This window comes from Salvelinus namaycush, unplaced genomic scaffold, assembly GCF_016432855.1.
Source record: "Salvelinus namaycush isolate Seneca unplaced genomic scaffold, SaNama_1.0 Scaffold764, whole genome shotgun sequence".
In the NCBI taxonomy this organism is placed as follows: Eukaryota; Metazoa; Chordata; class Actinopteri; order Salmoniformes; family Salmonidae; genus Salvelinus; species Salvelinus namaycush.
This window is the reverse complement of record NW_024061491.1, coordinates 43,392-53,515: the sequence shown is the minus strand read 5'-3', so window position 1 is coordinate 53,515 and position 10,124 is coordinate 43,392. Positions and strand designations below refer to the sequence as shown.

General features: G+C 40.8%; 1 long non-coding RNA gene across 1 annotated transcript; it reads left to right on the top strand.

Annotated features, from left to right (window-relative positions):
* The first annotated feature begins 895 nt into the window (after positions 1-895).
* On the top strand, positions 896-8,559 carry LOC120042741. The gene is made up of 3 exons (XR_005476232.1): positions 896-976; positions 1,910-1,999; positions 8,511-8,559. It is a non-coding gene; the product is annotated as an uncharacterized LOC120042741 (long non-coding RNA).
* Positions 8,560-10,124: the final 1,565 nt, after the last annotated feature.

Genomic DNA, 10,124 nt, shown 5'->3' with positions numbered 1-10,124 from the left:
ATGTCCCATGATTTTCTAAAATGGTCACTCATTACTTTAGTTAGCTATATATCTCGTATTAGGGCTGTGTTGCTTTTGGGAGAGCAAAATAATAGTGATTATAGCAGGTATTGAACACTGGGTAAATAATCACTAGTCAGAACCTCAACCTCAGTATACATTCATTATAAAACACATCTTAATATCTGATACTGGGAGTAAACAACCTCAGAATAGAAAAGACAAGAGTGCGTCTTCCAGCCCACCAATAAATTACATCATTCAACCCTCCCGGTTAGCAAATTTACCTCAACATGCCCTTCACTTTCACAGGTAATAATAAACATGAATCATCATTATATTACTACACAGTAATCTGTTAAAGGCTTTTTCAGTTCTTCCTCTTGCGTTAGCAGTGTGGAAAGGGACAGAAAGAAGCCACACAGGAGTTTTCCTGTGAGGGGGAGTGGTAGTGTATCCAGGGAGAAAACTAAACTAATCTTCTGAAATGTCATTTGTGGTCTTATGCTGCCATCTATTGGAATTATATAGCAACTGCAGTGGTACTGAATAATGTTTAATTCCTTACTAAAGTAGTATATATATATACAATATACAATCTTCTAGATAATTGTATCACTTACAACCATAAAATAACCACTTATAGCATAACAAACAATTAAACTGACATAAACCAAAAACACTATATATTTAGTTAATTACCAAATTGAGCCGGTCGGTCACATTTGAGAGTGAGGGAGATACACAGCATTTTGCAAAAAAAACATGATTTGCGTCTCTCTGAAATGAAACCATCTGATAGATTTTAAACAAATCACTGTCTGTGAGAGATGTAATGTTTGTCTCTGTTGTGTTGAAGTCCAATCAATCAGGAGAGACCAGCCTCCCCTGTACCCAGCTGTGTGTCCATGAAGAGTGACCAGTCTATGGATCAAATTATAGAGTTTAGAGAGGGAGACTTTTCTACTGAACAAAGGTAAGAAGAACTCATGGGTCATGGTCAGTGAGTTAAACAACACTGTTTCTAGTCATTTCTCCTCTCCCTTTTTCACAATTATTTTTGTTGTCTTCATAATCCATAGGCTAATCCTTTTGTCCATTTTCATAGTCCTAAAACAATATTAAACAAACTCAACATCCCCTCCCTGCGCACGTGTATGTGTGCGCGTGCGTGTGTGTGTTTGAAAGTGTGTGAAAGTGTGTGTGAACTCCCTGGATGAGGAGATGTAATCTCTATCGTGATTGACTAGTCACTTCTACCCCTATGTACATATTACCTCAAATATAGTCTCATTATTACCTCAACTACCTGGTACCCCTGCACATTGACTCAGTACTGGTACTCCTTATAGCCTCATTATTACCTCAAATACCTGGTACCCTGCACATTGACTCAGTACTGGTACTCCTTATAGTCTCATTATTACCTCATCTACCTGGTACCCTGCACATTGACTCAGTACTGGTACTCCTTATAGTCTCATTATTACCTCAACTACCTGGTACCCCTGCACATTGACTCAGTACTGGTACTCCTTATAGTCTCATTATTACCTCAACTACCTGGTACCCTGCACATTGACTCAGTACTGGTACTCCTTATAGTCTCATTATTACCTCAACTACCTGGTACCCTGCACATTGACTCAGTACTGGTACTCCTTATAGTCTCATTATTACCTCAACTACCTGGTACCCTGCACATTGACTCAGTACTGGTACTCCTTATAGTCTCATTATTACCTCAACTACATGGTACCCTGCACATTGACTCAGTACTGGTACTCCTTATAGTCTCATTATTACCTCAACTACCTGGTACCCCTGCACATTGACTCAGTACTGGTTCTCCTTACAGCCTCATTATTGTTATTTTATTGTGTTACTATTTCCTTTTTTTATTTACAAGGTACAAGGACAAGGTAGCACGTCCGGTGAACAGGTCAGAGATCCAAAGTCACAGGCAGACCAGCGGAAACTGGATCAGCAGCACTACAAGGTATCACGTCCGGTGGATCATATATCAATACTGATAGGATGGAAAGAAAAGGAGCGCTGCTCTCAGATCAGTTTTCTCCATTCAAATCTTTCCTTGATTAGAAGCATTGTTTGACTTGTTTTGACGAACTTTACCGATACTATTAGGATGTATTGGTCTGCATGTTTCGACGAACTTTACCGGTACTATTAGGATGTATTGGTCTGCATGTTTTGATGAACTTTACCGGTACTATTAGGATGTATTGGTCTGCATGTTTCGACGAACTTTACCGGTACTATTAGGATGTATTGGTCTGCATGTTTTGATGAACTTTACCGGTACTATTAGGATGTATTGGTCTGCATGTTTTGACGAACTTTACCGGTACTATTAGGATGTATTGGTCTGCATGTTTCGACGGACTTTACCGGTACTATTAGGATGTATTGGTCTGCATGTTTTGACGAACTTTACCGGTACTATTAGGATGTATTGGTCTGCATGTTTTGACGAACTTTACCGGTACTATTAGGATGTATTGGTCTCCATGTTTTGATGAACTTTACCGGTACTGTTAGGATGTATTGGTCTGCATGTTTTGATGAACTTTACCGGTACTGTTAGGATGTATTGGTCTGCATGTTTCGACGAACTTTACCGGTACTATTAGGATGTATTGGTCTGCATGTTTTGACGAACTTTACCGGTACTATTAGGATGTATTGGTCTGCATGTTTTGACGAACTTTACCGGTACTATTAGGATGTATTGGTCTGCATGTTTTGAACGCCATTGAGCCAGTGGATTACTGAACAGAACGCGCCAACAAAACAGAGTTTTGGGGATTTAAAGAGGGACTTTATCGAACAAAACGACCATCTATTGTGTTCCTTGGATTGCCAACAGAGGAAGATCTTCAAAGGAAAGTCATTTATTTTATTGCTATTTTTGAGTTTTAGGACGCTTGTGCAGGTTATGAATTTATCCTAATGCAGCAAGTGGGTAAGGCACTGTCCTCAGACGATCAAATGCTATGCTTTTGCCGTAAAGCCTATTGTAAATCGGACAAAGCGGTTCGATTACCAAGATTCTAAGCTAAAGAATCATGTATGACACTTGTATTTTCATGAATGTTTAATATTAAGATTTTTATATTTTGAATTTGGCACTCTGCAATTTCACCGGATGTTGTCGAGGTGGGACGCTAGCGCCCACCTAGCCTTAAGATAAATCCTTAGGTTCTCAAATATCTATATAATGGATAATATTTCAACCGGACAACAACGTATTCAATAGAAAGGAAAAAGAACGGAGAGCGTGCACAAGGTCATGCACGTAAACCTCTAGTGACACTGAAAATGTCCACTTCCTAAAACGTATTATTAAACAAGCCTGAAACCATGTATAAAGACTGTTGACATCTAGTGGAAGCCGTAAGAACTGCAATCTGGGCGCTAAATCCCACTTTATTCAATAGCAAGTCAATGGAAAACAATGACACATCAACAAAATCCCATTTCCTGGATGGATTTTCCTCGGGTTTTCGCCTGCCATATCAGTTCTGTTATACTCACAGACATTATTTTAACAGTTTTATCTACCAATTATATGCATATCCTAGCTTCTGGGCCTGAGTAACAGGCAGTTCACTTTGGGCACGCCAGACTCTCCAAAATGCAGGATACTGCCCCCTAGCTTTATGAAGTTAACATTATAATTATTTTACAATACTGATGACGGATCAGCACCTAGAGAAATATTATCACCTATGGCTGCAAATATTGAAGAGTCTTATCCTAATGCTTACCCAATAAAAATGCACTAAATCACGTTAGGCTACACATCATAAAATATATTGAGACAAATTACAGACAGTAGCCTACAAGTAGCAAAACATAACTCAATTGATTGATTGAACATAAAACGTGGCTCACATCAACACCATTATCCCAGAAACGCTAGACCCACTCCAATTTGCACACCGCCCTAACAGATCCACAGATGATGCAATCTCTATTGCACTCCACACTGCCCTTTCCCACCTGGACAAAAGGAACACCTATGTGAGAATGCTATTCACTGACTACAGATCAGCGTTCAACACCATAGTGCCCTCAAAGCTCATCAATAAGCTATGGACCCTGGGACTAAACACCTCCCTCTGCAACTGGATCCTGGACTTCCTGACAGGCCGCCCCCAGGTGGTAAGGGTAGGTAACAACACATCTGCCACGCAGATCCTCAACACAGGGGACCCTCAGGGGTGCGTGCTCAGTCCCCTTCTGTACTCCCTGTTCATTTATGACTGCACGGCCAGGCACGACTCCAACACCATCATTAAGTTTGAAGATGACACAACGATGAGACAGCCTATAGGGAGGAGGTCAGAGACCTGGCCGGGTGGTGCCAGAATAACAACCTATCCCTCAACATAAAGACTAAGGAGATCATTGTGGACTACAGGAAAAAGAGGAATGAGCACTCCCCCATTCTCATCGACGGGGCTGAAGTGGAGCAGGTTGAGAGCTTCAAGTTCCTTGGCATCCACATCACCAACAAACTAACATGGTCCAAGCACACCAAGACAGTTGGGAAGAGGGAACGACAAAACCTATTCCCCCTCAGGAGACTGAAAAGATTTGGCATGGGTCCTCAGGTCCTCAAAAGGTTCTACAGCTGCACAATCGAGAGCATCCTGACTGGTTGCATCACTGCCTGGTATGGCAGCAGCTCGGCCTCCGACCGCAAGGCACTACAGAGAGTAATGCATACAGTCCAGTAAATCCCTGGGGCCAAGCTTCCTGCCATCCAGGACCTCTATACCAGGCGGTGTCAGAGGAAGGCCCTAAAAATTGTCAAAGACTCCAGCCACCCTAGTCATAGACTGTTCTCTCTGCTATTGCATGGCAAGCGGTACCGGAGTGCGAAGTCTAGGTCCAAGAGGCTTCTAAACAGCTTCTACCCCCAAGCCATAAGACTCCTGAACATCTAATCAAATGGCTACCCAGACTATTTGCATTGCCCCCCCCCCCCCCCCCCCCTCCATTTTACACCACTGATACTCTCTGTTGTTATCATCTAATCACTTTAATAACTGTACCTACATGTACATATTACCTCAACTAACCGGTGCCCCCACACATTGACTCTGTACCGGTACCCACCTGTATATAGTCTCCACATTGACTCTGTACCGGTACCCCTTGTATATAGCCTCCACATTGACTCTGTACTGGTACCCCCTGTATATAGCCTCCACATTGACTCTGTACCGGTACCCACCTGTATATAGCCTCCACATTGACTCTGTACTGGTACCCCCCTGTATATAGCCTCCACATTGACTCTGTACTGGTACCCCCTGTATATAGCCTCCACATTGACTCTGTACCGGTACCCCCTGTATATAGCCTCCACACTGACTGGTACTGGTACCCACCTGTATATAGTCTCACCATTGTTATTTTACTGCTGCTCTTTAATTTTTTGTTCCTTTTATTTCTTATTCTTAAATTGTATTTTTTATTTACCTGCATTGTTTTAGGGGCTCGTAAGTAAGCATTTCACTGTAAGGTCTACACCTGTTGTATTCGGCGCATGTGACTAATACAATTCAATTTTATTTGATTGAATTATTGCCTAATATAACGGAATGCATATTTCTTTTGACCAATTCTGATGGCATCAAGTCCCTTGCCAATAATGTTGCCTACAATGTTGCATACAATGTTCATATTCATCGAACACATATTACACCCTAGATGCCTTCAATTGCCCAATTTATAGCCATGCCCAATTTAGGATTATTTTTTAACAACGTGATGTTTCGCTCTAAAGGGACAACTTGAAATAACATGATGTAGATAATTAAATAATCAAAAGAAAAACGTGTTTATTAAACACTCTTAGAAAAGAAGGTTCCTTATAGAACCAAAAAGGCTTCCTTTATATATGGAATCAATAAAAGTTATGTATATTTTTGGGTTCAGTGAAGAAGAACCTCTAGAGTTCTGATCAACAAAAGGTGAATGTTTTGAGGATGTGAACCCAGCAGCTTTCCAGTGGTCAGATCAATTCCTCCCGTTTTTTCCAGCGCCCGGCCCAGGATTTGAACCTGCCACCTTTCGGCCACAGCTCCAACTTCTTAGCCACTGGGCGAAAACCTGAGTTAAACTTCAGAAATAAGCATGAGTTAATTTGCCAAAATGAAGACAAAATGCTATGCAGACATACATGGTATCGCTTGTTATACATAATTATTATACATAAATCATTGCCAAAAGCACAACACACACTGTTGCATGTAGGTCTATATTATTTATAGATTGATCATATAGAAATATAAAACATTATTTTTAACTACTACAAAGCAATTGCAGGAACCACTGACTCACTGCATTATTCTATAGTATTATCAAGACACCTGCTGTTAACTCTTAACTACTTAGGACAGCTCACGAGGTGTCCAAAATATCTGCCGACTAGGTGGGACTAGAGACTTCATGCATAGCTTTAATTTATACCCATGTGTAAAATGTCTTTATTCTGAGCACTTATACGACCAATTTTCTACTCTGAGACACTTTGGCGATATGGGCCCAGATCTCAAAACATTGTTATAAAAAACTTTGAATGTTTGTTTAAAATAATAATAAAAAATGAATATTACTAATGTAACCCACTGTAAAGACTGGGTTTAGTTGATTGTGTTGCACTGCTCATGTCCGCGTTCTGGAACTGTCCGCGTCCCCGTTCGGTGTGGCGCCAAACATATTGTCCAGTTACGCGCAGAGTTGTCTGAGGTGATCTTGGGGAATAACGACGGAGTTCACTACAGTGTTGAGACACCGAAGTTTATTGTTCAATTAGCTTTTTTCTTTACGGTCAGGAACAATATGAGTGTAGCCAGATCCTTTTCACTCTCTATCCTTGTTTCATTTTGTGGTTCACCGGATTCATCATCGAGACGAGGTACAGAACGACCTGCTAGCTAGCCAAGCTAGTCGGTACAGCTCGGTAAGCTAGCTACTATACCAGCAGCATCCTAGTTAACTTAGCTAGCAATACATCATTCTCTCGTTGACGGATGCTGGCTACCTCTGTCCGGTTCTCCTCTCTTCACTAGATGGACGGTAACTTTAGTGTTTAACCCCTCTGTGTCCAAGGACCAATCTTTTGAATATTATTTTCAGGGCGCCTCAATAGCAGGTATTGAACACCGGGTAAATAATCACTAGTCAGAGCCTCAACCTCAGTATACATTCATTATAAAACACATCTTAATATCTGATATTGCTAGTAAACAACCTCGGAATAGAAAAGACAAGAGTGCGTCTTCCAGCCTACCAATAAATTACATAATTCAACCCTCCCGGTTAGTAAATTTACCTCAACATATCCCTGGAAAAGGCAGAGTAACGACACAAGCTTTTTAGCGGGGCTGACTACAACGCTCGCGTCGCAAAACGAATTTCATTATTCAAAATGACACACTGCTTGCGCTCGCTAACATTCTGTCAGACCGGACACGTCGCGTGCATGAATGTCGCAAAATAAATCTGATAAAATGTTATTCAACACTGCTCTCGCGTGCCAACGAACATCTGCGTTGGCTAAAATAGAACTCATTCCTATTTCTGATGCAGATCGCGCTGCAAGTCCTTCCTCTCCCATCTCCTCATTGGTTTATAGAAGCGGGTACTCACGTGCCATCTCCTCATTGGTTATACCCACGTGGGTGATAGAAAGACGATCTGTTTTGCCGGTAGTTGTGGTAATACAATGAAAGTTTAGATGCGATAACAATATCATTTAAACCATGAAAAAGCCTGGAAGGAGGAGAGATGACTAGAAACGATTCGGTTGGCTGTTTTATGTGTGGATTAATTGTCGGAGTAGAGATCCTTGTGCATTTCAGGTAAAATAACAACTCAATTTTTATATCCCAGGACAAATTAGCTAGCAACTGCAAGCTAGCTAAATAGGACAAATTAACGTTAGCTAGCAAGTGCAAGCTAACTAGCTAAATTACCATACATGTTTAATGCTTTTCGACCTGTCCCCAAATTAATGTCATTGGTTCAGAGTTTGTTTTGATATTTTAACCTACATGTCGTGATCGCGTTTGGTGTGTATGCACGATGGCGTGCATAAATGTATTTTGCCCCCCCCACACCAAACACGTGCGCAGCCGGTTTGGGCAAGGTGTCAAGCTTAACAAGCCTCTAGAAGTCAGTTCTATTTGTGACGCCGTTCGCGCTGCATCTCCTCATTGGTTTATAGAAGCAGGTACCCACGTGCCATCTCCTCATTGGTTTATAGAAGCAGGTACCCACGTGCCATCTCCTCATTTAGCAAAAAAATATAAACATAACTTAACATAAACATAACTTCTTTAAACAATAAAAGCTAATTTACGAACATTTCTGAAAATGGATATATAGCTTTTAGGAATGAAACTCTTCTTCTGTTTCCCCATCTGAGCTCAGAGTAGATGAGAGATGTAATGTTTGTCTCTGTTGTGTTGAAGACCAATCAAGCAGGAGAGACCAGCTTTCCCTGTACCCAGCTGTGTGTCCATGAAGAGTGACAAGTCTATGAATAATCCTATATACTTTAGAGAGGGAGACTTTTCTACTGAGCAAAGGTAAGAAGAACTCATAGGTCATGGTCAGTGAGTTAAACAACACTGTCTCTAGTCATTTCTCCTCTCCCTTTTTCCCATTTCTTTTTGTTGTTTTCATAATCCATAGGCTAATCCTTTTTTCCATTTTCATAGTCCTGTGTGTGTGTGTGTGTCTGTGTGTGTGTGTGTCTGTCTGTGTGTGTGTCTCATGTTTTGTCCACAGAAACCAACAGGAGAGATCAGAGTCAGAGATTCTCAGTGGTCAGTCTTTCCAGAGTCATCAAACGGACCTGGCCTTCATATTCAGTGTATGTGGTCCTGTTATGTACATTTGTTTTTGTTTACCTCAAGTAAAGTTGATCTGTCTATCATTAATTAATGTGTTAATGAGAAAGCATTTTGTCTCTTGCTTAACTTATTTACTTTATTTATTTCAGTTGCTTGAAGAGAAAATTATGACATTTGTGAAGAACGAGCTGAAGATGTTCAAGAGGATTCTTAGTCCAGAACTCCCAGAAGGCTTTGAGAGTCAGAAGCAGGATAAGGAAGTGGTGGATGCTGAAGATGAGAAGCAGGAGAGCAGTGCCAGAGAGGGGGCTCTGAAGATCACACTGCACATCCTGAGGAAAATGAACCAGAAGGAGCTTGCTGACACACTGGAGAACTGTAAGAGCTGTCTGCCTCATGTTGAATGATGTTTTATAACATTTAAAAGCTGTAACTAAAGTACAGCTAAAGTAGCTGTGTAACTCAATGATATTGTAGCAGCCTTAACACAACACCTAGTGACCTCATCTAGTAGCAGCAGGGATGTGTTGTGGTGATTAATTTACAGAGAGAGAGAGACAACATTAATAATACCATCAATAATACCAATAATAATATAATCAGTGACACCAGTCTGTAATGCATTATGAAAACATTTACACATTTATACAGTCAGTTCAGAGGATAAATTATTATAATGTAAAACTTTATAACAGTCCTACAATACTGTAGGCATTAAAACAGACGTAATATTAATATCCTCTTGTGTTATTTCTTCATTCAGATGATCCTGCTGTGATTTGCCAACGTGAACTCAAATCTAATCTAAAGAAGAAGTTTCAATGTGTATTTGAGGGGATCGCTAAACAAGGAAACCCAACACTTCTCAATAAGATCTACACAGAGCTCTACATCACAGAGGGTGGAACAGGAGAGGTCAATAATGAACATGAGCTGAGACAGATTGAGACAACAACCAGGAAACAAGCAAGACCAGAGACTCCAATCAAATGTAACGACATCTTCAAACCCTTAACTGGACAAGACAAACTTATCAGAACTGTGCTGACAAAGGGAGTCGCTGGCATTGGAAAAACAGTCTCTGTGCAGAAGTTCATTCTGGACTGGGCTGAAGGAAAAGCAAATCAGGATGTCAAATTTGTATTTTCATTCCCTTTTCGGGAGCTGAATTTGATGAAAGGGGACAAACACACTTTCATTGAGCTTCTCAATCACTTCTCAATGGAAACC